The following is a 27,537-nucleotide window of genomic DNA, read 5'->3' as shown; positions in this document are numbered from 1 at the left end:
CAGAATGCGTGCGCTAGATTTTGTTGGAATATTCCTCCCCGTAGTCACGTTACAACATATCTCAAAGAGGCAAAAGTACTCAAGATGGACGGAGGAAGGCATTTAAAACTTGCTGTGTTACTCTTTGGCATAATTGCTTGAAAAACACCAGCATACTTATATCAAAAGTCAGAATGGCTTGGACAGCATAAAGCTTTGAATGTGGATACGAGGTCCGCTTTTCGTATATTAGCTATTCCTAGCCACCGCACTGCTACGTTTCGGGGAAGTTTTAGATATCAAGCCACCAAGTACTGGAATGATTTGCCACCTCCACTTCAACTTAGTAATACCATTCAAAATTTCAAAATAAAAACTAAAAATTACCTACTTAATGATATTTATAAATTAGTTTAACTGCTTGTACCTCTTTTAAATTTTATATTATAATACGCCAATGCAAAATTATGCACAGATCGCCCTGCGTAGTCTGTGGTACGTGATCCAAGCCATTCGGCATTGTGCCCGTTGAAATCACCCAAGACCACGATTTCAGCGGAGGGGATCTGTGCAAGCACGACGTCAATTGCCGCTTGAACGCAGCCCATGAGATGATCGATTTCTGCGTTACCACTATGGGACCTGTAGACACACGCATAGATACGGACGCGGTCGTCTAAATCTACGCGGAGCTAGAGAGTAGACAGGTCCCTACCCTCAAAATTGCCGAGACGGCGACAGCAGATATCCTCCCTAACGTACACACATACCCCGGCATGAGGCAAAAAGTTGTGCTCAACTTTGTACCCGGGGTACGTTAAATATGACGTATCGCTAGGTCGAGATATCTGCGTCTCCGTAAGGAAACACAAGGCCGGCTGCGCCGTCTCAAGGTGGTGGTGGACGGCGATTAAATTGGAGTGAATTCCCCTGTAATTGCAAAAGTCCACGTTGAGCGTGGAGCGGGGTGCCGTGGTGTTACTGCCTTGTTTTTTTTTATCGTCTTAAAGTGTTATATAAATTAAGACAATACTTCAATTTAGAAACACGCATACGTCTGTGTGATGCTCTCGTCCTTTCTAAATTTAATTATATGGACACCGTTTATGGCCCACGACTACTGAGTAAAACTAAAAATGCCATTCAGCGAGTGCAGAATGCGTGCGCTAGATTTTGTTGGAATATTCCTCCCCGTAGTCACGTTACAACATATCTCAAAGAGGCAAAAGTACTCAAGATGGACGGAAGAAGGCATTTAAAACTTGCTGTGTTACTCTTTGGCATAATTGCTTGAAAAACACCAGCATACTTATATCAAAAGTCAGAATGGCTTGGACAGCATAAAGCTTTGAATGTGGATACGAGGTCCGCTTTTCGTATATTAGCTTTTCCTAGCCACCGCACTGCTACGTTTCGGGGAAGTTTTAGATATCAAGCCACCAAGTACTGGAATGATTTGCCACCTCCACTTCAACTTAGTAATACCATTCAAAATTTCAAAATAAAAACTAAAAATTACCTACTTAATGATATTTATAAATTAGTTTAACTGCTTGTACCTCTTTTAAATTTTATATTATAATATTAAAATTTATAGTAACCATAATATATATTAACACTTATTTATTATTAAAAACCTCATATTTTATGATTTCTCCGTCGTTAAGATCTAAATGATCTTCTTTTAACGTTCATTTTTTTTTATTTATATATATTTTTTTAAGAGTTAAATACAAAAATTAGATCTATACTGCCTTTATTTATTTATATTCATAGACTTATATTCATAATTATAATTTAAAAATTACTAGTCGCCACTACTCCCAGACTCAATAATGTTGGGGTACTGAAAACCAGTGCTACATTGGCACCACGCCATTGCAGCTTTTACTGAGTTAGCTCCATTTGGTGACATTCACTGCCGCACAGTACCTTTTTCATTATTTTATTTGTTAGTTCTAAGAAATTATTACTTATTTTGGTTTGTATCATTTTAATAATTGTGTGGTGGTGGTTTTTGTTATCAATAAATTTTTATTCTATTCTATTCTATTTTATTCTAATTAAAATGATTTGTAAAACAATTTAAATGTAAATCTTGATTTAAAAGAGTGGCAATTACTTTCTTGCTGCTTCTTCTCATTAGCTCAACCCTTTACAAAGTAATGGTAGATTCAATAAGAAACATTATGACATTCATAAGTGTCATTTCCGTGACCTAGATGAAGTGATTTTGATTTGATGTTAGCCAAGCTGCAAAAAAAAAAGATCGACCAAAGATCTGTTCGTAGAGACAAAGTCGATATCCCTACACGCGTCTCACGCTGAACCTGTCTTAATCGTCGCTAGTAGGAAAGATGTTCTTCTAGGTACCGCGCGCTCCAAGTATTGAGTATATCCCAGACATCACGCTTTAAGACTTTCGTTCTCGTGAAAACCTATGAAAATGATCCAATGAAGTGTAATTAAGATGTTTTTGGTACTTAAGCTAGATACCAAATTATAACTGTTAATTACATCCACCAACACTATAACAGATTTACATTCAGTATCTACATAGTGTGAATTGTGCTTTTGATTGACTTATGAAAAAAAACAGCTTGTGAAACGAATTATCTTATATACTGAATGTGTTGCATTTGTGAAAATGTATTGCTAGAACCAAGCTTAAACTTAATTTCCACTGACATTGTTAAATAATATAAACTTCCATGTATGGGTTTAAATTCAGTATTTTTAGTAAAGGAACGCGTTCAAACTTTAAAAATGAATATGAAACGTTGAATCAGTTTATGTGAGAGTCAGGAAGTTGCAACTTTTCATATTATAATAGATCAAATGATTATAATATCAAACAATATGTATTATTCACACATCATTTACTTTTTGTAACGCGCCATCATTGAGCCGGATAAGCGGCGATCATTTTTAATAGTAGTTGAATGAATCTCTCTCTCAAATAGTATCTGTCTATTGTGTGTTGTGTGTGTATAATATAAAACAAAGTCCTCAGACGCGTCTGTCTGTTCACGATAAATTCAAAAACTACTGCACCGATATTCATGCTGCTCATTCATCAATGGATAGCGTGGTTCTCGGGGAAGGTTTATTTGTATACATTAACGAAATTTTTGGAGATGTGGGAAAAAATAAACCATACGGGAGCTTTTAAATTGTGTATCTTATATTATAAATAGGTCTACAGAAAAGTCCACGAAGGCATTTGTCTATCTCTTAAGGTTACATACTATATCCATTGTTTCATTTTTAAGTAATAATATTTTCCGATGGCTGTAGACTGCATTATTTCCGAATACTTACATCACATATTTTACTTGATTGACAGAACAGCGTATGTCGTCGCAGCGTACGTCAGTGAGTGTTATCTATATATTATTGTTATTCATGTCATATCAAACATTGTAAACATCAAATATAATTATCAAAATTTAATCAACAATTAACAAAAGATGACTCATAATTTCCCGGACTCTTCATTTCGTTAGAAAATAATAGTTTTATTTTTATTATTTAGAATTAATAATCTTTTTTTATTAGGAATAACAAACGATTATAAACGAAATCTTAATTACCCACAGATTACTTATTGGAGTAACAAATTTTCTTCAATCAGTTTTATAATATTGTGATATTAAATACATACCTACATAATATATACAAGTAGATATATTATATTAATATCCACACAAAGAATCATATACGAGTACATATATACATATTTATCCGAATATAAGACATTATATTTTAAAATATTAGTCAAAAATTACTTAATTTTTATGAAACTTATTAGTATTTAGAAAAACAACGATATACTAGTATAAACTGTATATAAGTAGCAGTGGTAGGGATTCGCCGGTTCTGGCTCACAGTAGTGGGGATTCGCCGGTTCTGCCTCCCCGGTTCTGGCTAACTTGATCGTGATGCCTACTAAAAAAAAATTTGGTGTCAAACTGGGGGTTTTGATGTATTTCCGAGCGATTGCGCTGATCCGTTTTTCGATATCTCTTATAGTTTCAAAGTTAGCTTTTTAAGTTAAACATATCCATACTCATTACTAATCAGTGGTAATTAATCTAATGATTGGTGAGCGACTCAATGTCGATTCTTTGAAAGTGATAGATGTAATTAGTAAATTACCTCTCACATTCGTTACTACGATTAAAACGACAGTTTTGTTCTGTGTTTATTATAAAGTTAACAGATGATATAAAAAAAGTATATTATAAAACATCGTTGCAGATTGTATCATTTTAAAAATATTTGATATAACGCCCTGTTATATTGTCAGCAATGTAGATAGTGAAAATAAGCCAGGCTCTCACTGGGTTGCAATACACATTGGTGAGCAGGGTATTGGACAATACTTCAATTCATATGATCGTCCAGCTCAGGGATTCCAGCTGAGGTTTTTACAAAGCAATTGCAGAATGTATATCCACAATACTACAAGAGTAAAGTAAAGTAAGTACTGTTTAATGTATCTATACTTTAAGTTTGTAGTATAATATACTATAATACTAGACAGGTTAGTCAATCTATTACATCGGATCAATATGGCTTCACAAAAGGTCGCTCAATTCATACCAATATGGTACACTTTATATCTGATCTTTCCAGGCATGTGGACCACGGTGAACAAATCGACGTCATATATACAGATTTTTCTAACGCGTTTGATAAAGTGAACCATCAAGTCCTAATAAAAAAACTTGCCAGTTACGGATTACATGGAGCTCTTTTAAATTGGTTTGAATCATATCTTAATCAGAGGCCTCAAGTAGTTTCAGTAAATGGATATGACTCGAATACTACTTTGCTACGTCAGGTGTTGGTCCACAAGGATCGCATCTTGGACCGATTTTATTCACTATATTTATTAATGACATAACTAATCATATCCATTACAGTCAAGCTTCCCTGTTTGCCGATGACCTAAAGATATATAGAGTAATTAGTAATAATAGTGATTGTAATTAAATTCAGTCTGACCTTAATAACATACAGTTATGGTGTTATAATAATAATATGGTATTAAACACAAAAAAATGTCATGTGATGAGGTTCACCAAGAAAACCATTCCTAATGTATATATTTATTACATAAATAATTCTGAGCTCGAGGAGGTGTTTGAAACAAAGGACCTTGGAATTATCGTGGATTCAAAATTAAACTTTAAGGCACACATAGATTCTATAGTTTTAAAATGTGCACAAATGCTGGCTTTTGTAAAGCGAAACACGAAAGACTTCAGACTAATCAATACTAAAATCACTTTATATAATACTCTAGTTAAAAGTATTTTAGAATATGCTTGCTAGTCTGGAGCCCAAGCTATAGCATTCACTCGCATAGACTGGAAACCATACAAAGGAGATTTACTAAATATTTAGCATACAGTGCTCAGGGTATATCCCACAGAAGCTCTTATAGTGACAGAAGTAATTTTTTTAAGTTGAACACCCTTTATGACCGACGTAAGAATTTAGGTTTGGTTTTCTTATATAAATTAATAATTGGTATTATTTATTGTCCTAAATTATTAGAAGCTGTTAAAATATACGTCCCTCACAACATGCCTCGTAAAGGTAATTCGTGTATTTTTGATATACCATGCTATCGAAAAAAATTAGGCTCATTTTCACCAGTACCACGACTGCTTAGGCAGTACAATGAAATACATAAAGAAATAGTGAACATAGACATATTTTCCAATAGTCTACAAGAATTTAAACGTAATCTTCGGAAACTTAACAATAAATAAAAAACACTCGGTATTTATAGAAATAAATAAATAAATAAATATCTTTTTTCCTTTTATATGTAATAATTAAACTTATGTAACTTAAAGTCTATAATCAACTTTAAATTGTTATTAAATTTTATTTTAAATTATATTGGTAATTAGTTAATAGTTAGTAATAATAAGTATGTAATAATTAATAATAGTCACAGCAGCAACTGTGAATGTTGTGTACATCTATTATTGGTACTCGCATCAGTAATGTAATTTCCTAGATAGTGTTATATGTAATTGTTATATGTGTGTACTGTTGATGTACCTTTTAATAAATAAATAAATAAAAGTTTAATAAGAAGAGTTTGAATGATTTAATCAAATATTTTTAAAATGTTACAATCTGCAACGATGTTTTATTATATACTTTATTTATAACATCTGTTAACTTAATAATAAACACAGCACAAAACTGTCGTTTTAATCGGAGTAACGAATGTGAGAGGTAGGTAATTTACTAATTACATCTGTCACTTTCAAAGAATCGACATTGAATCGCTCACCAATCATTAGGTTAATTACCACTGATTAGTAATGAGTAGGTATGGATCTGTTTAACTTAAAAAGCTAACTTTGAAACTATAAGAGATATCGGAAAACGGATCAGCGCAATCGCTCGGAAATACATCAAAACCCCCAGTTTGACACCAAACTTTTTTTTTTAGTTGTTATCACGAACAAGTGAGCCAGAACCGGGAGGCAGAACCGGCGAATCGCTACTACTTATATAATAATAATGTCTATTGATGTTCTAAATTTTAAATTTATTTATTTTATACTTTGTCAGAAAAAATATATTATAAATGATTCTTAAAATGACCCAGTGTATATATATGTATAAATATTGAGAATAAAATGGTGTTAAATAAAAATAAATGGTGTTAAATAAAATAAAAGTGTTAAATACGGTAATTATCTAAAACGTTAAAGACGCCACACCGCGTTGCTTGAACTTGTTATATTACGCGCTTTCATTGATTTCTGAATTTCCACCTTGACACTTGGAGCGTTTTCACGCGTAGTTCGAAATAGGATGAAAAACATATAATAATTTGCATAACTAATTATTTTATTGATGAAATAATATTTTTTCGAAAACAGTAACGTGTTATTAAACAGGAATTCGAAATCTGTCATCGTTATGATGTTAATAGAAAGTTACATAGTAAGTATACGACACTGGCTAGGACCTTTATTGTAATTATTAGCATTTTGTTATGTTTTTAAAGTGATAACCCTCACTTCTAGGATTAATACACAAATAAAACTTGAAAAACAAAATTTTATGAACGATGCGGGACTCAAACCCACGACCTCTGGCATTCCTTGCCAGTGCTCTAAACCAACTGAGCCAACCGTTCGCGTGACGTATCGTCATAAAATCTTGTATGCTTTGTTCAACTCTCACGCTGTGGCCTCATAATAATAATTATTAGGTTTACTTAGGACATTTAACAGTTTCTCATTTATATGTAGGAAGTGTAATAATATTTAAACAGGACGGTCTTCCCACTAGCTAGTTAGATATAATTCATAATGAGACATTTTTGATAATATTATGAAGTGATGAAACGACCTTGAGGTTCACCTGATGATGGATACAAAGTTTCTTATTCAAACGATCAGTCCATTAAAATTGAAGCACCAAAAGTTTGTTGAAAAAACACCACTATTGTGGTTTCCCATCTAGCCGGTACTCTCAGCAATTAGCATTATAATATAGATATGGTGTAGAAATAATTTATAATAATTATTATTAATATAGTCATTGAGATACTTTATTTGGCTTTTTCTGTACTGATATTTGTACAACATCTGTAATAATTTATAATTGCATTACCTATTGTTACTCAATTAGTTTTCAATTACATCCAAAGAATATAAATAAAATCTATATATAGTATGGTTTTCAAAGTATCTGCTACTGAGTCGATTTAAATCTTGATTGTAACCATAAGACGTAAAGCACGTCCGCGAGGTATTTTGATGCCTAACTTTATTGGCCGTATCGAATTAGTTACGTAATAATCAGAACAGCTCTATCGTAAAACAATGACGTCTCTTTTATGATAGCACCGATACATTATAGCTATCATTATTGTACGGTAGTTATTTATGCCAGAGCCAAGTAACGAGTGCTGCCTGAATGTTATTAAAAATATTTAGGTGCGAATAAAATTTAAAAATGGAACACGAATTGGCGGTGTCTACTTGCGCGATGTCGGCTTCGCATCTTGCACAAAATACAATAGAAATTTGGTCATCAACAGACACTCGCTTTTGGAGCCATTAAACTTTTTTAAAACTGTTTTATTGTAGTTCAGTTGACGCAATTGGAAATTATTTGAAACTAGCTGACCCGGTAAACGTTGTATTGCCATATAAATTATTTTTAGAGTTCGACCGTTTTTTCTCCGACTTACTTTTTAAATCCGACTACCACGAAAATGTCTTTTAATTTTTCGGTTTAATATAATATAACCTAAAAAAAATTAGCTTTCTCAATAGAAACAGTTTCAGTTAACAATGTGACTGAAATTTAAAAATCAGTTGGGTAGATCCAGAAATTACCATTGTAAGAAAGTATTTTATTTTTTTTGGAAAGTATGAGATTTATTTATTTATTTATTTATAAGCATCGCCAACATAATAATCACTAACCAATTACATTATATTAGGTCCTTACATATGAAATTGGCGTTTTGTATGGGAGGAACAAAAAGTCGAATATTTTTAAATATAATAAGTCGTGAAGTAGCAGTGGCGTGGAGCGATTGACCAGCCTAGGTTGTTTAGCCGCTAGCTTTTCCATCATGGTTTGCTGACAATAGACATCAGCCGTAATAGTCTGGCCAGATTTGAGAAAACTGCAATGAACAATACCGGCACTAGTCCACCAAACGCTTACAAGTAACTTTTTGGGGTTAATTTTCGGTTGGGGCAGGATTTAGCTGGCTGGCCACGATCCAACCATTGCGCTGAGCGCTTCCGATTATCGTAAAGAATCCATTTTTCATCACAGGTAATGATTCGGTTTAAAATACCTTCATTATTGTGCCGGTTCAGTAATGTAACGCAGCAGTCGACTCGCGATTCCGGTTTGCTTCAGTCAATTCGTATATTACATTAAATGAATAATTTTTGTTGATCAGCAAATTATATTCCTGTCTAGCAACATATCAATTTCCGAAGTTAATACCGAAAAGCGGAGAGATTAATCAACAACCACAAACCTTCTTTCATTTACAAATGAATTTACAAATGAAAGAAGGTTTGTGGTTGTTGATTTACCAGCAGAAAAACCATGTTGGTTGGGGTCCATTGAGTGTTTTAAATGCCAAAGGATTTTAGGGTACACTAATTTTTGAAATAATTTTGCAAATATGGGCAAGATTGATATTGGTCTGTAGTTTTTGACAAGATTGCGAGAACTGTTCTTAAACAATGGTAAAATCAAAGATTTCTTCCAGAGCGAAGGAAAGACACCAGTATCAAGGGACTTATTAAAAACAATAAAAAGAGGATGAACGAGAGCATCTGCACATTTAACGCCGAAAACAGAAGGGATTTCATCAGAGCCTGCACCCTTAAACTTATCAAGTCTTTTTAAGCCTGTCAGAATTTCCGTTTTGCTGATAATTGAAGAAATTGATTTGTTGGAATGGCTGTTTGCATTACTACCAGGAGGAATTGTAAGATTTCCATTACTGTTATAAACAGAAGAAAAATGTGAGGCAAAGAGATCACAAATGCTATTTCCATTTGAAGCGCTATATGTGTTTAAATGAAATTGGGAAGGATAGTAGTTGCAACTGGAATTCTTTTTATTTTTTATAAAAGACCAAAAAAGCTTAGGGTTAGATTTCAGATTTTCTTCTAATTGCCTTATATAATTTTTATAACATGTGTTAATGAGTAATTGACAACGTTTTTTTAATAAGTTTAAAACCAATACATCCCTAGGGTTATTGAAGTTGCATACGCGTAACCTATAGCTATACTTTTCTTTTATAAGATGCTTAAGAGCCGCAGAAAACCATATCGGTTGTTTAGATCGACATACATATTTTGGAACATACTTAGAGATAACTTAATTAAGTATATCATAAAACCGGGATAGCACAGAGTCCACGTTGTCATAAACTTTTAAAATTTTATCCCAATCGGTACTGTTCAATTCTTTGATAATGTTATCATAATCAGCTTTATGAAATTTTAATTTTATGTTATTATTATGGTCAAGCATAGAATAAGAGCGAAAAGGAAGACTGAAGTTAAGCGGGGGATGTGCTGGGTCAACAATCGAGAGAGGTTGAGGAGATGGTGATAACTCTAATATTGTTTTATTACAAAAAACTAGATCTAAAATTTGATTTTTGTTATTAGTTAAATAATTAAATTGTTTAAGGGAATGGAGAGAACTATAATCGACGAGCAAATTGTTTAGTGTACTATTAGAAGGATAAGAAATAACATATGGTTCATTGGGAACTTCTGACCAAGAAAAAGAACCGAGATTGAAGTCTCCAACTATTAAAATATTATTAATACAAGTGGATGCTATATTGCGAGTTGAATTGTTGATAAATTCTTCAATTATATGAAATTGTATCGGTGGTGGCAGATAAACACCACAGATGGCGAGCATGTCATTATTTTTTTTTTACAATCAGTCGATTTGATCTCCACCCATACATCTTCGCATTTGGATTCAAGATGCGTTAATCTTTGCGATTGCAATGACGTAGAGACTGCGATAAAAGCCCCTCCTCCATTCTTTTTACTATGAAACCCTGTGGATTCGCGATCTCTCCGATAGACTACGTATTGATTGACATCAAATAATTCACTGTCATAAATACCGGTAATAAGCCATGTTTCGGACAAGATAATAACATCATAGTCGCAACAAGATACATTCTTGAAAAAATCAATAGTTTTAGTTCTAAGACCTCTTACATTCTGATAATATATTTTTAAGGTATTGAATTTAAAATGATAAATATCAAACTAGAACACCAAGCGTATTATTACAAAACTAACATTAACCTAAACGAGATAAAGACTGCATATCACGAACAAAAACATAATTAGTATTTTCATGTTTTCTCATAAATATCTTTCCATTGCGAACCCAAACAAATTTGTATCCCAGTTCCTTTTTTGTTCCTTTTTTTGCCTCGCAGCTCCATGCAATTGTTTGTTTTCAGGAGTAAGATGTTCCGTAGCGAAGACTGGCTGTTTATTAGTTTCTCCTAATCCAAACGTTCAATTTATCAGTCTTGTGCTTCTTATTAAATTTCAACTCCAGCTAGAAAGTTATCTCGTGTGCCTGGACTATTTAGTAAGTTTTAACAAGGATCGAATGAGGATGGTTGCTGTTTGGGTTTGAGTTAGCAAGCCTAGTCACATAAAAAAATTCACTGTCAGAGACGGGGACATTAATAGTTTCATTGAGCTGTTTTATTATGGAGAGAAGATTTTCATTTTTACGTTCAGGCAAGCACTGAATTTCTACGTTTGCATTTCTTGACAGTTGATCTACTTGCCGTTAGCGAGATGAGAGATCATTATTGCACAGCGGCAGTGAGTCGAGTTGTTTCTGAATTTCTATGGTTTTCTTTTTGAGGGTCTCATTTTCGGCAGAAATACTGTCAAATTTATTACTCAGAAAAGATAGCAAATCCTCAAAAGTATCAGTTTCTCTTTTATTTCCTGAAGTTGGGGTAGTAGCCCACTTTGCAATTCTTCCCTTATTATATCACGTATATGCTCGGAGGACACACAATTGCAGTTTGATTTTTTAGAACGTAGTGTAATGTTATTCTGTGAAAAATATTCATCACTCTCTTGAGTGAGTGTTGCATGTGTTCTAACTGGAGTATTGTTGTTGTCTCCCTTAGGTTCTTTGCCTCGGCATAGAGAGCATATCCATGAATCCGGAGCATATTTTATCCATATTTTAGATTAAAGAATATATATTACAAAAAATATATCACTACAGTTCCAACAGAAAAAAAAGGGTGCTCTATTTATGACCCCCAGCTTCTTGGAAGCCAGTTTGGCTTTGCCCTCCAGATGGCCACGGAATTGGCAATCGCTCGAGATTTCGAGACCCAGTATTCCGATACTAGACGAGGCTTTAAGGTAAGTGTTGTCGAAAAGCGGTGATACGGCAAATGGGGTTTTTTTTCAGTGGTAAACGCGCAAACTTGAGTTTTCTGGGGGTTAAAATGGACAAGGTTAAATTTACCCCATTCCGCCACCTTCTCAAGAGAGGACTTGATAGAAGACACAAGTTTCTCCCGGCACTGGTCGACGATTTCCCGAGAGAGACCTGCATGGCCCATGTGTACGGCATCACCAGTGCTGTCGTCTGCGTAGCAATGTATGTTGGACGTGTCCAACATATCATTGATATGCTGAAGAAACAGCGTGGGAGATAGCACACAGCCTTGGGGCACTCCAGCGTTCACGGGCTTTGGATTCGAGCAATAACCGTCGACAACGACCTGTTTGCTGCGCCCAGTGAGGAAGCTGGAGGTCCACTTGCATAAGCTCTCGGGAAGCCCAAATGATGCAAGTTTTAAGAGGAGAGCCTTGTGCCATACATGATCAAAGGCCTTCGCTATATCCAGGCCAACTGCCAGGCATTCCCCCTTGCTTTCAATAGCCGCCGCTCATCTATGAGTTAGGTATACCAGAAGATCGCCAGTCGACCGACCATGCGGAAAGCCGTACTGCCAGTCGTTGATCAACTGATGACCCTCAAGGTATACCAAGCACTGGCGGTTAATTATTCTCTCCATGATCTTGGAGAGCAGGGCAGTGTAGTTTGCCCGACCCGAACTGTCTCCTTTTTTTGGATCGGATGGACAAGGGCTAACTTCCATGAGTCAGGGACTACGCCTTTTGAATAAGAGTGCCAGTGAGAGGAATAAACGCGTTAGCACCGGCGTCAACTCAGGAGCACACGTTCTAAGCACGATTGGAGAAATGCCATCCGGCCCGCTCGACTTCCTGACGTCCAACGAAAACAGAGCTCGCCGAACAGTTTTCTGTCTGAACTGTACTACAAGCATGGAGCTCTGACACCGCGGGATGGTCGGCGGTGTCTTTCCGTTGTCGTCAAGAGTCGAGTTGGAGGCAAAAAGTGTGCACAGGAGATCGGCTTTCTCGTTTGCTGTATGGGCCAGGGTGTCATTCCTCATGTGCAACGGCGGCATGGACGACTGGTTGAAGTTACCAAGAGCAGCTTTCGACAACGACCAGAACTTGCGTGTTCCGGTCGGGTAACTGGAAAGCTGCTCGCCAATTTTGACGACGTGCTTCGATTTCGCACGGACGATTTGCCGCTTAAAAAATCTGGAGGCACGGTAATATTTCCTCTTCAGAACTTTGCAGTTCGGATCCTTTGAGCCCAATGCCGCAACCCAAGTTCGATACGCCTGTTTATTGCAGGCAGTTGCTGCTTTAACAGACGCATCGAACCAGGGCTGTGATCTGCCACCGATCGGTACTACAGAGCTTGGTATAAAAATATCCATGCCCTGCAGAATCACATCGGCTACTGCAACGGTGCAGGCACTAGGATCATCCGAAGGGAAACAAACCTTGCCCCAAGGGTAGGATGCAAAAAAGGAATGCATCCTATCCCAATCTGCTGACTTGAACGCGGCGGGTCGCTGGTGGTCTGCTACGTTGGCGTCGGATAGGCACTACACTCCTGACCAGGCAATGGTCGGACGTTCCGAGAGCGGCGTCAACAGAGACCTGGTAACTATCGGGATGTGTTGTCAGCAGAAGATCAAATAAGGACGGCACGTGGCTATCAACATTCGGGAGCCGCATTGGCGACTCAACCAATTGGGACAAGGGATGGCCTCCGGTCCTCGACACTAACCTATGCGAAACATAGCGGCGCTAGGCCTCTACTTCACGCCGGTATTCTGTGCGGGCGTGGTAAGTAACCCGGACGAGTCTGGCCCGATTGTGCTGACGCCATAAGACGGCAGCGTGACTCTCCCACTTTCAAAAAGCCCGTAGTCGCCTCTTACGACACCCTTGGGCCTGGGACTACCCTATTCTTTTTACGCCCCGAGGAAGCACAGGGCTCAGAGGTATCACGCTTAGATACTCATACGGATCTGTGGTGTGTACGTGTCTACTCATGATTCTACAAAGCGTCCCAACGCTATCTCTTGTGGATACATTAAGGATTTGTGGTCATCACAAGTGAATGGCGGGGTTAGTTCAGAGGTACCACGCTCGAGACACTTTATTTCATAGATATTCCTCATCTAATGTACAGGTGCCACCTTGCAGCACCATACCGCAGCATGGCAATTATTCCTCGCACCATGTCAGTTTTAACTAAAACTGTAATTAATTACGTTAACTTGCTTTAAATTTACTTCTATCTATCTTAAAATTATTTTATTAGTAATAGCTTTGATAATTATAATTTGTTTATCTGGTTAGCTTGCTTTTTATGAGTATAAATTTAAGCTCCATAATTCAATTTCAATGCAGAAACGAATTCTTTCTGCAAAACTTAATGTGGCAGTGGTCTTCCAAAACTGGAGTCCATTCAGTTATAGTTGTGTACATACATTATGAGTACAACACTGATTTTCAGTGACCCCATTGTGTGACGTTTGGAACTAAACTTAAATGTGGCACTAAAATAAATATTATACAATAATAGATTTACAAAAAATGTTACTAAAAATAAACAATGTAAATAACAAAAACATTAAAAAACGTATGTGTGTAAATATAAAAGGAAGAAAAATAAATAAACACGAGTACCTGTTTTACATAATACTATGAAGTTTAAACAGTGCTCACCTAGCCAGGATGCAGGGAGGTAGTGGTCATTAATATGTATTTTTTCAAAAATTCGAGACTTCATATAAACCCCGTAGTGGCGGTGATAAATTATTCCAGCACCGGGTAACATTGTACTTGAAACTTCCCCTGAAAGCCGCAGTGTGATGCTTGGGAGGACAGAGCTTAGCCTTTACAATGTTCCTTGTTACAAAATTCAACACCCTGCCCTCATTTGCCCATAATAGTTTCGAAAAGAGATATGCTGGCGTTTTTGTCTTTATAATTCCAAAAATCATACAAGCGAAGTGCAGCCGTCTGCAGCTTTCCATGTTCAAAATATTGGGTTCTCTATGATACGGACTCACATGAGATCTGTGTGAATTATTCCAACAAAATCGGGCGCAGGCATTTTTCACTCGCTGTATAGTGCTTTTGGTGCGGGCTCGTAGTCTAGGACCATACGTAGTGTCATTATAATTAGATTTGACAATAAGATTTGTATTTAAACAGTTCCTAATGCGATACAGTACTTTTAAACTATAAAAACAGTTCGCAACAGTAGAGTTTATATGTTTCTCAAATCTAAGATTGTCTTCAAATATTATTCCTAGATTACGAATCTCATGAACTCGCTCAGTAACTTTATTATCAGTAACTATTTTAGGATTGAAACGTTCATATTTTTCAACGACTTTAAGGGTTCCCAATATTATAAATTTGGTCTTAGATGGATTAAGAACCAGAGAGTTATTTACCGACCAAGTATAGATTTGGCTTATATCTGAATTAATAAACTTTTTCTTGAGCTTGAAAGATATGTAAAGTTGAATATCATCTGCATATATTTGCAATGTTTAATGTTTTTAACTATATCGGCACTGTACAAGATAAATAATAGCGTTTCTAATATTGATCCCTGAGGTACTCTGCGCTCAAGAGCATTACAATCAGAGAAAGACTTCCATCTTCCTGTGTAATAATTACAGTTTGGGTTCGATTACTAAGGTAACTGTGCAACCATTTTGTTCATCACAATCCATAGTAACTTAGTTTGGAGAGCAGCAGACTCGAATTTACGGTATCAAATGCGCGCGAGTAATCAAGTAGTAATAAAATCATACCCCTTCTTGTGCACTAAGAATATTGTCCACTACGTCCGTTTACGCTATAGTTGTCCCTCGGTGTTTTCTAAACCCTGACTGGTAATTCGGTAATATGCCATTGTACTCCAGAAAGCTCATAAGCTGCGTATGCACAATCTTTTCAATTACTTTTGATAAACAAGGAAGTATGCTGACAGGACGACGTTCCTTAAAGTCTTTTGGATTGTCGTTTTTTGGTATGGGACGCACTAGAGCATGACGCCATAAGTCTGGAAACTTACTTGACGCCAAGGATGTATTTATGATATGAGTAAGTATAGTAAGAGTTTTTTTGTAGTCAGCTTAAGCATATCCAAAGAAATATCATCAATTCTCACAGCTTGCGATTTCAACTCATTCAAAGTCTAAAATACCGTATGTTCATTTACTAGTTTAAAATAGAAAACTAAAGAGTCACTATGGCGATGGAAATCATAATATGCCTGAGTAGACAGAGGAATCTCAGCACTGCTTGATTTAGTTATATCCTAAATTATTTTGAAGTGAGTGTTTGTTGTAAGTAAAGTGTGACTTCTTTTTGAAGCAGTGAAAATACTATTCGTTTAAATACTAAAAAAATTTTGTTGAACACGTTGAACAGCCACAGCAAAACCAGGCAGTAACCGGTTTCTATTAAAGAGGCTTACGGATTTGTGTTAACTCGTATCGAGTACGTAGTTCGCTTATAAAATAATTATGAAGTGCAGCAGTTGCGGTAGATTTGTGGCAACTGGGGAACGAATTGCGTGTGTGGGATGCAATAGTATATATGACAGACCCTGTTTAAAGATACCAGAATCTGCAACCATACCACCTAGTTGGCGATGTCCATTATGTGTTGCTAAAAGAACGCGCAGCGATAACACCGATACTCCCGTTAAGAGTGCACTCCAGGTGGACTGCTCAGTGATAGACCAAACAGACATAGATCAAAAACTGCATACCTGAAAAGGAAATAGTTCGGGAACTACGCCTTTTTAGGAAAGAAATGTCGTCAGCAGTTTGTCAACTTTAATGCTCAAATGGAAAGGTTGTTAACATCTGTGGACGGCCTTACAAAACGTGTGGAGTGCATAGAAACTAAGGTATCTGTGCTGGAGGACAAATATGCATCAAACGACATTACTGGTCTTGTCGATACGGTCGAGAGGCTCAAATTTGATTTGGAATGACCGCAAGGAGGAACTTCTACTCACAGATGTGGAATACTTGTGCTTTTAGTAGTAATTAACTTAAATTTGCTGTATATTACCGCTTTATACGTACGTCTTAATATTATTGTTCATATTTTTATGAACAATGCCAAATAAATTTAACTGAGACTGTGCAGAGACACAGTCTCAGTTAAAATTCATTAACCTACATTTGTCATTATTACATATTATGGTCAACATTCTTATTTAACGATATTATATTATATATTAATTTATAACAAACCAATGGCCACTTATCCTAATGACATACAAAATAACAATGAGAATGAAATTAAATTATCACAGTTGACATATTATGAGTTCCACCGCTTCACAGAATCTGAGTTCCAGCTTAAAACAGTAGACGAAGCTACCATTTTTAAGGTGATAAATCAAATTAAGTCTAACGCTGTCGGAATAGATGATATATCTCTGGATATGCTACTTCTATCTCTTTCTCACTCTTTAAGTACAATCACTCATATTGTTAACACATCTATTCTGACAAACACTTTCCCAAACGCCTGGAAGTCAGCCATTGTTACACCGTTACCAAAAACAGCAGATGTCACGGAGTTGAAAGACTTGCGTCCGATAAGTATTCGTCCTTGCATTTCGAAAGTCTTGGAACGTGTTGTATATATGCAGTTCGCGACTTACTTGGAAGGTAATAAACTCCTACCGGTTCATCAGTCAGGCTTTAGGAAAAATCGCAGCACCTCTACTGCTCTCATAGACATTGTCGATAATATCTTGTCTGCTCGTGATCATGGTCAAGGGTCTATCATGGTGCTCCTAGATTTTTGACGGGCCATCGAAGCTATTAATATTTCCATGCTCCTTTAAAAAATGAGCGCTTACGGTGTCAAACCTGACACAGTAAAATGGTTCTCAAGCTATCTCAGTGGCCGTTATCAGCGAGTTCAGCTTCGAGATGATAATGGATACCCATTGCTGTCAGAGCCAGTACAATTAAGTAGAGCAATCCCATGGGGCTCAATTATGGGACCTTTGCTTTTCATTCTATATACTGCCGACGTATCGAACATCATAAAGCATTGTAATTTTCACATGTATGCAGATGACATACAACTATACATCTCATTTCGACCAGAAAACACTACCGATGGAGTAAATAAATTAAATAGCGATCTGAAGCGCATTCATGTGTGGTCTAAGGCTAATACTTTAGTATTAAACCCATGTAAAACAAAATACATGATTTTGGGGTCTAAATTTCAAATAGATAAAATCGTTTCATCGCAGCCTAATGTAAATGTAAGGTACACAATTAGAACGGGGACCGAAGCACGTAATCTAGGAGTGTTAATGGACGATGGCTTAAATTTTGAGAAACATATTGTGATCGAATTGAGTCGGAGAGCTTTTTACCGGCTCTAAATATTATATCGTATCCGAGACTTCTTAAGTATAGATCATCGCATTACACTGTGTGACTCGATTATCTTATCTTAATTACGGTGATACAGTATATGGTTCGCGGTTGCTTGCGCGTACTGAACGAATCGTTCAGAGGGTCCAAAACGCCTGTGCTCGATTTTGCTTTATCTTACCGCCTCGAACTCATATCACTCCACACCTAAACAACGCCGGTATACTTAAGATGACGTTACGTAGGAAGCTTCATTTGGCCACTCTTTTGTTCGGTATAATACGCAAGGGTCGCCTGTAATATCTGTACGAAAAACTGAAATGGCGCCGTGCCTCAGAAACAAGGTATCCTATCAGAACAGGAGGTATTCCAATTACTATTCCTCCTCACCGCACTTCCGCCTTTCGTGGTAGTTTCCGTTACGCTGCCACTAAGTGTTGGAACAATATACCACCACCAGTTAGGAATAGTTGCTCCATAAATAGTTTTAAATTAAAATACAAAAACTATTTAGTAAACTATCAAAAAGATTTACAAATAGGTGACAAGATAGTCCCCACTTATCTTAGGTAAACTGAATATATATATAATATTTATATTTTCTGAACTGGCTTTATTTTATTTTAATTTTATATTGTAATCGCAGCGTTTGTATTTTTTGTTGTGTATCATATTTGTTGTCAAGTTTTGCATATTTTGTGTCTTTTATAGTGGTAATTTTATCTTTCTTTATTCTTTAATGTTTGTTTTTCTACGAATAAGTAATTAGGGTAGGTTTTCAGTTTTATGTAAGTATGTGTTATGCTGTAAGTATTTAAAAATTTTCAAACGTTTCTAACTCACAGCGCGAGTTTGTCTCGTAATGGGCTACGCTGAAAACCAGCGCTGTAGCATTTGCTGCATACGCTGAGCGGTGTCTATGTTCGCATCATTCTTGATTGTATTGTTAATTTGTTCATAAATATTATTTTACTTTAAGCGATATTGTTATGTTTTACTTTAAAGTGTATAATAAAACTTTGTAAATTTAATTGTGTGATGATGATGTGAAATAAAATATGTCTATGACTTAACATAGTTTTTTATTTCTTTATAAAATTGCTAATGAGGTTAAAGCTTACTCTTGCTTACTTGGGCTTCATCACGACACTGCATCATCTTCCTGATATTGTATGTAATCCAAGGGTATATATTACATCTGATTTTAACATATTTCTTTAGTGCATAAAAATCGAATAAAGATAATAGTATCGATGTTAATGAGACTACAATTTCATCAACATTTTCTAATATTAATAATTTCTCCCACTGGATGTTACTTAATGATTGCTTAAAATCATTCATGTTAATTTTTTTTATAGGTCAACACCCAACCTGTTTTGAAACAAGTTGGTCTTTATTTATATTTAAAACACATGATATAAACACATTAGCTGAGTAAACGTTAGTGCAGTACCCTTAGATCTCCTACATCCCAATACAATGCAATAAAATTTTCAAACTAAAGTATACGACTACAAAATAGTTTTGACCCATTATTAAAAAGCTAGGTACTCGTATGTACACAAAAAGACCGATATTTGGGTGTCACACCAATGATATTATAATATTACAAGCTGACCCAGCAAACGTTGTATTGCCTAAATTAAAATCGCGATACAAAAGTAACTGTTGATCGTAGATGGGTGAAAATTTTGAAGTTATATGTATTTTAAATGCTGACTTAACATTTAGGGGGATGAAAAAAAGTTTATTGAGACGATATAGAACTGAACTTATTTTGAGAGATTGATAAATGGTAATTAAAAATGAATCACGTTTTACAAGGTCGTGGTTAAAGGTGGGATACTCATAGACTGAGACAAAACCTGGGTTTTATTTTACCGCTTAATCACATTGGAAAATTTAAGATTTAACCAGAAGTGGTAAGAAATTGAATTCCATCATCAGCTGTAAGACGTTCACTGCTGGACAAAGGCCTCCCTCAAAGATTTCCACAACGATCGGTCCTGCGCTGCCCTCATCCAACGTACTAAAGCGATCTTGACCAGATCGTCGGTCCATCTTATGGGGGGCCTACCAACACTAGGGGGGGGTCTTCCGGTTGTGATCGGCATTCGAGGCCTATGCTACCCCAACGGCCATCTGTTCGTCGAACTTTGTGTCAGTTTTGCAACCATGTAGACTGTGTCAGTGAGTTTAGATATGGATCTCCTCATTTCTGATGCAATTTCGAAGAGAAACTCCGAGAATACCCGTTTCCATTGCCCTCTGAGTGACCATGAGCTTTTGAATAAAGAAACTGAATGCCATTCTATTAAAATAAATTTACTGCTTCAGCGTTTTGCACAATATGTATTTAAAATGTAAGCAAAGACGCAACAATCAAATAGAAATATTTGTGGCCTAATATTCCTCGCCTGTTTGTATATCGGTTGTCTAACAATAAGAGACTATACCTTGACATATAAATTATCTGAGATTAATCCTTATCATTTTAATAATATAATTATATAAAAAAATCATTCAGAAATATGGTTTTGATTCTTTTTAACTCATTAACTTTGATAACACATTTCCGATAGCTTTAGACTATATTATTCTCGAATACTAAGATATTTATTTTGACAAAACAGCGTTCCTCGAATCAGCTACTTATTTCATTTAGTAATCACATTTACAATATAATCAATATATTATGATGATTGTGTATACAATACTCTGTTAATGTATGATCGCTATTGACTCCACTGTTGAGGCCACTCAAAGTCTCGCCAGAATAAACTCCTCAATTCGCCTAAAGACCATAATTATTTGAATAGATTTTATACGAGGCTTGCTGGGTACTTATTTATTTATTATTACAAGGAAATACAAACACGTCACAAGAACTGAACAATATAAGAAGAGATACAAAAAATAAATATAGATGCATCCTAACACATATTTCACAGATACAATAACAACAAAAATTTAAATCAAATGTACAGTCACAAACGCAAACATTCACAAATATAACTAATTTGATTATGCACATTGATACAAAAGACCAAACAAATTAAATTAAACTTGGGGCAAGGATAACAACGATTTTGATTTTAATTCAAAATTGTTTTTGAACGCAGCCAGCAGGTGAGTACGAAAATATGTCGATGTCAAGAAAACGATTGTTATCAGATTTAGACACCTGTGTAATGGCACACGAAACCCAATGATTGTTGTTGGGGACGGTAGTTCTAAAGTAACATGAGCAGAGATCTTGCTGGGACGTGAAAGCATACGAGACTGAGGAGCTCAGAAGATGTCAGCTCACCAGTACATATCTTGATTAAAGTTACACAGTCTGTTATAGTGCGGCGCTGACATAGCTAAAGAAAGTTATATTCAAGCAACAAATCGTTATAGTGGGCTCGGCTCCTTTTACAAGATAATTTAATGTGCGTAAGAACTTTTTATGAGCAATCTCGACTCTTTTTTTCATGATTATGAAGCCTAGCATGCGAAGAGAGTTATTTAAAATATGGTGAACACCCAGATGGTAGAAACTTACGTCAGCTGTTGATTTCCGAGCTTAAAGTGAGTCGTGATAATATTATTATTTTTTCTGGTGAACACTAACGGTGATATTACAAACAAATAATTTAAATGTGGCTTAGACACGTGTTTTCTTAGACAGTCATCTAACTATAACAATACCGATCGAATTGATAACCTCCTCCTTTTGGAAGTCGGTTAAAAAGTGTAAAAATAATTGCGCATTTTATACAATCTAATTAGTTAATTTTATTCTAGTTACGATCATTGTAATTTTTGGAGTCGGTGACATCCAAGGTTTGTATAGGTGAGATGTGCTTGAGTCGTGAGGAGGCGAGAGGCGAGAGCGGGTCGCGGTGGAAGGACACCGATTCCAAAAATGACAATAATCGTAACTAGAATTAAATTAATTAATTACATTGTATAAAGATTCGCAATTATTTTTATACTTTTTAGTGCATATTATATCTATTGTTTTGGAATAGTGTTTTTGAAGTCGGTTGTTTTTTTGTTAAATTTTTTTGGAGTTTACTCCTTAAGAATCGATTTTCATATAAGGCGCCCGGTATGAGAAAATTATGGAGAGTAAGACCTACTCATCAAATGGCATAGTAATGTTTTTGGTGTGCATCATTTGTCGCCCATCTTTCACTTTCTTGTATTTTGAAGCTTTATTATATTATTGAAATTGAATTATTATTATACTTTAATAAAGTTAAGTGAAAATTCTATAAATATGGGAAAAAAGCGTTGTAAATAATAATAGAAAGTGGTATGCCGGAAAATCTGATAAGCACGTGGGTACTAAGTAAGTTTCAATTCATATATTAATATGACATGACGTATTGTATGTAAAAACATGTGTGCTTTATATTTATTAAATATTGAATTATCAATATAGTTCATACAAATTTATATGAGCTATATATTATTTATATATAGCTCATATAAATTTAATGTTTAATTTAATATATATATATATATAGCGCATTTCACGCCAAATAGACAATTTTTAACCTTACCTATTATTTTATGTTTTTAATATCTATAATTTTTTTTAAGTTATTATTATTTATTTTCTATTAACTATTTTTGTAGTTTCAGTTATGATAATTAATGATTCGATAGTATAATTATAATGATGTAATCATGTAAGATCTATTTAAATGTAAAATATTTGATAAATAATATTTCGCCAAATAGTCGTAATAAATGTAAATAAAAAAATATATATATTCTTTAAGAATTTTCATTAATGCGTTTATTTACTCTTACATATGATGTCGATCATTTTTAATTAATACGCTTTTATTAGCTTCTGCTGTATGTTTGTTTGTAACCGACTCCATTGGACTTGATTTTGTTTAGTACCTGTTCAAAGACAATCGTTCTTGAGGAGTAAACTCCAGTCGTGCGTCGAAGCTGACACACACACTTTTTTTTCTTTTGCTTGTAGTTTCGCCGGAAATCGCGTAAAACCTTTTTTAACCTTACCAATTATATTTTTTATTTTCACCTTTCATTTTTGTTATATTCTCCTCCTTTTCAAATGGGTTTCATCGTACTTTTTTTTTTTGTTTCATAAATTATGGACTCTGCTCTACTTATCACACCACGCTAATTTCTCGATAACATTTAGCCTTTTCACGATATTCAGTAAATTTAAATCGTTTATTGTTAGCGATGTTACCGTTTCTCTCATTAAGAAATGTTAAAAGTAACCACTGTTGAATGAATTTTTATATCTTCATGTAATATTTACAACTATTATTTTCTCACTTGTTGTTATAATCTCAATTATATATATCATATATTTATAATTTTATCATAATATAAAATAAGAATCCTACTTTGAAGAGATATAACTAAGCTCGAATTGGTATAAATAAATGCATACAGTGATAATAATAGATTACGCAGTTGATATTAATGCTTATCATATTTGATGTAAATCTTAACTCATGTTTGAGAACATTAAGAAATAGGTTACGGCATTACAACTAAAGTCATCTTTAGTTGGCAACTCTGTGAATGGAACTGAAATAGTTATAATCCTTTGAACTTGCTGAACGCAATCTGGCTGAAGCTATTCGAATGAATTGTTTAGACATTAATTAATAATGAATTAAATAATTTTATTCATGAATTCAGATTACCACTGCGGCGTTTCATTAATGTAGTGATTGGGGATGCACGAGGATGGATGAGTAAATAGCACGGAAAGCTGTCAGTTGATGACAAAAAAATCTATTGACGAGCAAAAAACGCTCCGATAGGCTTGAATATTCCGCACTGCTGAAGTTGATGATTATTGAATATTAAGTTATTAATTTATTATATATTTATGTTTTTTTTTATTGGGGTCTTTAACGTGGTATATACTGACTTCAGTAAGGCTAGTCGCTAGTCTGGTGTACCATATGGCTCTCGTTTAGGGCCTGCTTTTCAATATTTTTATTCGAAATGTACCTAATAAAACGAATTTAAAGAAAAGCATTTCGTAGTCTATTGTAGTGTAGGTTCAGTTATGTAAACATATCACTGTACATAAACGAGTAATTACCTGGACGTCATACGAATTGCTTTGATTTTGAGGTTATGTTACATTTTATCAAATAACACCAAAACTCGGATTTTGATTCAAAAATGTTTACCTATCATCTAAAAGAACTTTGAATTTGATGTAGGTCTTGGAGGCGGTCCAAACATTTTTGGGCATTCTCCATAGAAATTCTATCATTACTATAATTATTTCGTTTTTCTCTGTTCTTGTAATGAAATAATAACACAGAAGAATAACTGTCAAACCGTGCATCAAACATATACCTCATAGAATATTTGGTACGGAAATAAAGACGTTTGAAATTAAAAATATTAAGGGTCACGCATCGAAATAAAGACTATCCTATCTCTCAACTTGGATCAAACTATACACAGTGTGCAAAATCTTATTAAAATCGGCTTAGTAGTTTACAGACTTCATCGCGGACAAAAAACGTGACAACGGACGAAATTTATATATTTGAAGATTGAGGACCATCTCTCTTTAAGTAGGTCGTAAACAGATGATACCGCATAGATGTATTTGTAAAATTAAAACGAACCATAGATAATTTGCAATTATGATAATTTATTAAAAATGCTTGGTTAAAGGAGCAAAGTTGTAGAACCAATGAATATAAAACATTTTACTGCTATTGAGGTAGTCTAGCTAGATAGTTTTCTTATTAAATAATGTTATTATTTGTAAAAGTGGTTATTGCATAATAAATTACATTAGAATATTACTTTCTTATATATTTTATTAGTGTTATGTGTAATTGTAATCGGTTTGTGTAAAATATCTGTTTATCTTAATTATGAATTAAATAAAAACTAAAGCAACAGCTCGTTCAATTCAATGAAAATTCTCAAAAACGATGTCTTCAGAACTCCGATGAATATTCGAGTATTTCTGTGAATATTGGGCTTGAACAAATATTACAGTTCCGCTGTAAAAGATTTAAATGTACTTATATTATGCTCCAAAGTAACTGCTTTCGAGTGTTTTTGTAAAAATTATACAAAAATACAAGTTTTTCTCAAATTATTACTTCACTAAAACCCTAAGATTCCTGTCGACCTCTTTTTAAAAAATTTATTATTCTGTCGCTGCCATGCCTGTACATTTATGAGATAAGCCTATTTGTTCAAAAACATATGTCTGATTTCTATACAAAAAAAAGTAAGAAGCACAAGATATCCAAATAGTCTGATAATTCCCTTCTGTAGAACTGCATCTTGTAGTAGAAATCGTTACAGCATGTCTTTGAAAATATATAATAAATTGCCTAATGAATTGAAAGATTTACCTTTCAAAATTTTTAAAAGAAGACTGCATCAGTAGTTAATAAATAAGTGCTTCTATAGTTTAAATGAATTTTTCAATACAAAATGAATTATTATGTATTATGAATTAGTCTATAATTTAATAGTTATATAATAGTATAATTAATTAGTTTGATAATAATATATGTTAATTATTTACCTTTATGACATTGAATATTTTGTTAACATGATACATAGATACTAAATGGATTATTAAATTACTTACGTCTTATAATATAATATCTTAAAATTTTATAAATATGTATAAATGTTTCAGTATAACAATAGTGTGTTGGTATTTAGACAATTTTCTAAAATATTTTGCATGTCAATTGACGAAAAATATTGGATTATGAATAATATTATGTTAATATCATGTGTCCTACAATGTTTCTTGCAAATAAAATTTCATTTCATTTCAAACGTTAATGTACGGACTTCCTACTTGCTCATTTACGATATGTTAAATTTAAAAATAAAATAAATAAATACATAAATAAAAAAATCATGATTTTTATTCATAGAAGCAATAAGTTTTCAATTTATTTATCCGCATTTTTTTATGTACTAACTATTGTCTATGTACTAACAGTAAGTCACTTACATGCATATTGTTATCAAGTTTATTTGTCACATCACATTATCAACACACGATGTTTCGATCTCCACGAATCTTCCGTCCACGGCACACGAGTACTCACTCTCAATGTCCGTAACGAACTGAGACTTGCCAGAACAACCAATTCATTTCGTGTTTACATCAAAGCTTATACAATGAATCCGGATGAAATTCCAAATTATATCTTCCGTAGAAGATTTGTAATATGACATGTGATACATTGACGGTTGACCATTGGTCCTGTACAGTTAAAACGGTTTCTGGTGGTCTACTCTCTTTGTCCGAATCGTAACTTCGTGAACGAACGAAGCTTAGATAGTGACCCAACTCTATTTTGTTTTCGGTCACATAAATGTACTTCGGAACTATAGACAATATTCATGAACGAATGGTGAACGATAGAAATGAATGTTATTTGTATCCAACCAATATGAAGAGTACTATTTCATGCCAACGATGGGGAGTAACTAAGGACCACCAAAAGTATCTGTATTAGAAACGCAATGTAAGCATGTCAAATTAGTACTTCAGATTTTTCTTTGAATTCTTTAAGAATAAAATTTTTTTAGAAAATAAACAACCGACTTCAAAAACACTATTCCAAAACAATAGATATAATGTGCACTAAAAAGTATATAAATAATTGCGTATTTTTACACAAACTAATTAATTAATCTTATTCTTGTTACGATTATTGTTATTTTTGGGATCGGTGTCCTTCGGCCGCAACGCGCTCTCGCCTCTAGCCTCCTCACGACTCAAACACATCTCATCTATAACTATGTATGTAGTAACAAACCTATCTTGGATGACACCGACTCCAAAAATTACAATAATCGTAACTAGAATAAGATTAATAATTTAGATTGTATAAAAATACGCAATTATTTTATACTTTTTAGTGCACATTATATCTATTGTTTTGGAATAGTGTTTTTGAAGGCGGTTGTTTTTTTGTTAAAAATTTGTTTATTTAATGATTTTTAGTGAATTTCAAGTACACTAACTAACAATTTGTCTAAATATGTGTAAATATACAAAAATTTTCAATGCAGCAATTAACGTGAGTACTTTGCAATTTGATTACAGACAGTGTTCCGTTACTTTGTCATGGATTCCGTTATCAGAACCTAACCAAACTCTCACCAAACTATCTTTGAAG

At 34.4% G+C, this 27,537-nt stretch overlaps 1 protein-coding gene across 1 annotated transcript in view; it reads right to left on the bottom strand.

The window, feature by feature from the left end:
• The window catches only part of LOC126976875 (G-protein coupled receptor dmsr-1-like), a 106,387-nt gene extending 79,918 nt beyond the window's left edge, over nt 1–26,469 (bottom strand). The window contains exon 1 of the mRNA XM_050825502.1: nt 26,361–26,469. The gene's annotated coding sequence lies outside the window, so the exon portion shown is untranslated. The remainder of the gene's footprint in view (nt 1–26,360) is intronic.
• Nucleotides 26,470–27,537: the final 1,068 nt, after the last annotated feature.

The sequence above is a fragment of the Leptidea sinapis genome, chromosome 42, assembly GCF_905404315.1.
Source record: "Leptidea sinapis chromosome 42, ilLepSina1.1, whole genome shotgun sequence".
Lineage (NCBI taxonomy): Eukaryota > Metazoa > Arthropoda > Insecta > Lepidoptera > Pieridae > Leptidea > Leptidea sinapis.
This window is presented reverse-complemented; position numbering and strand designations above follow the sequence as displayed.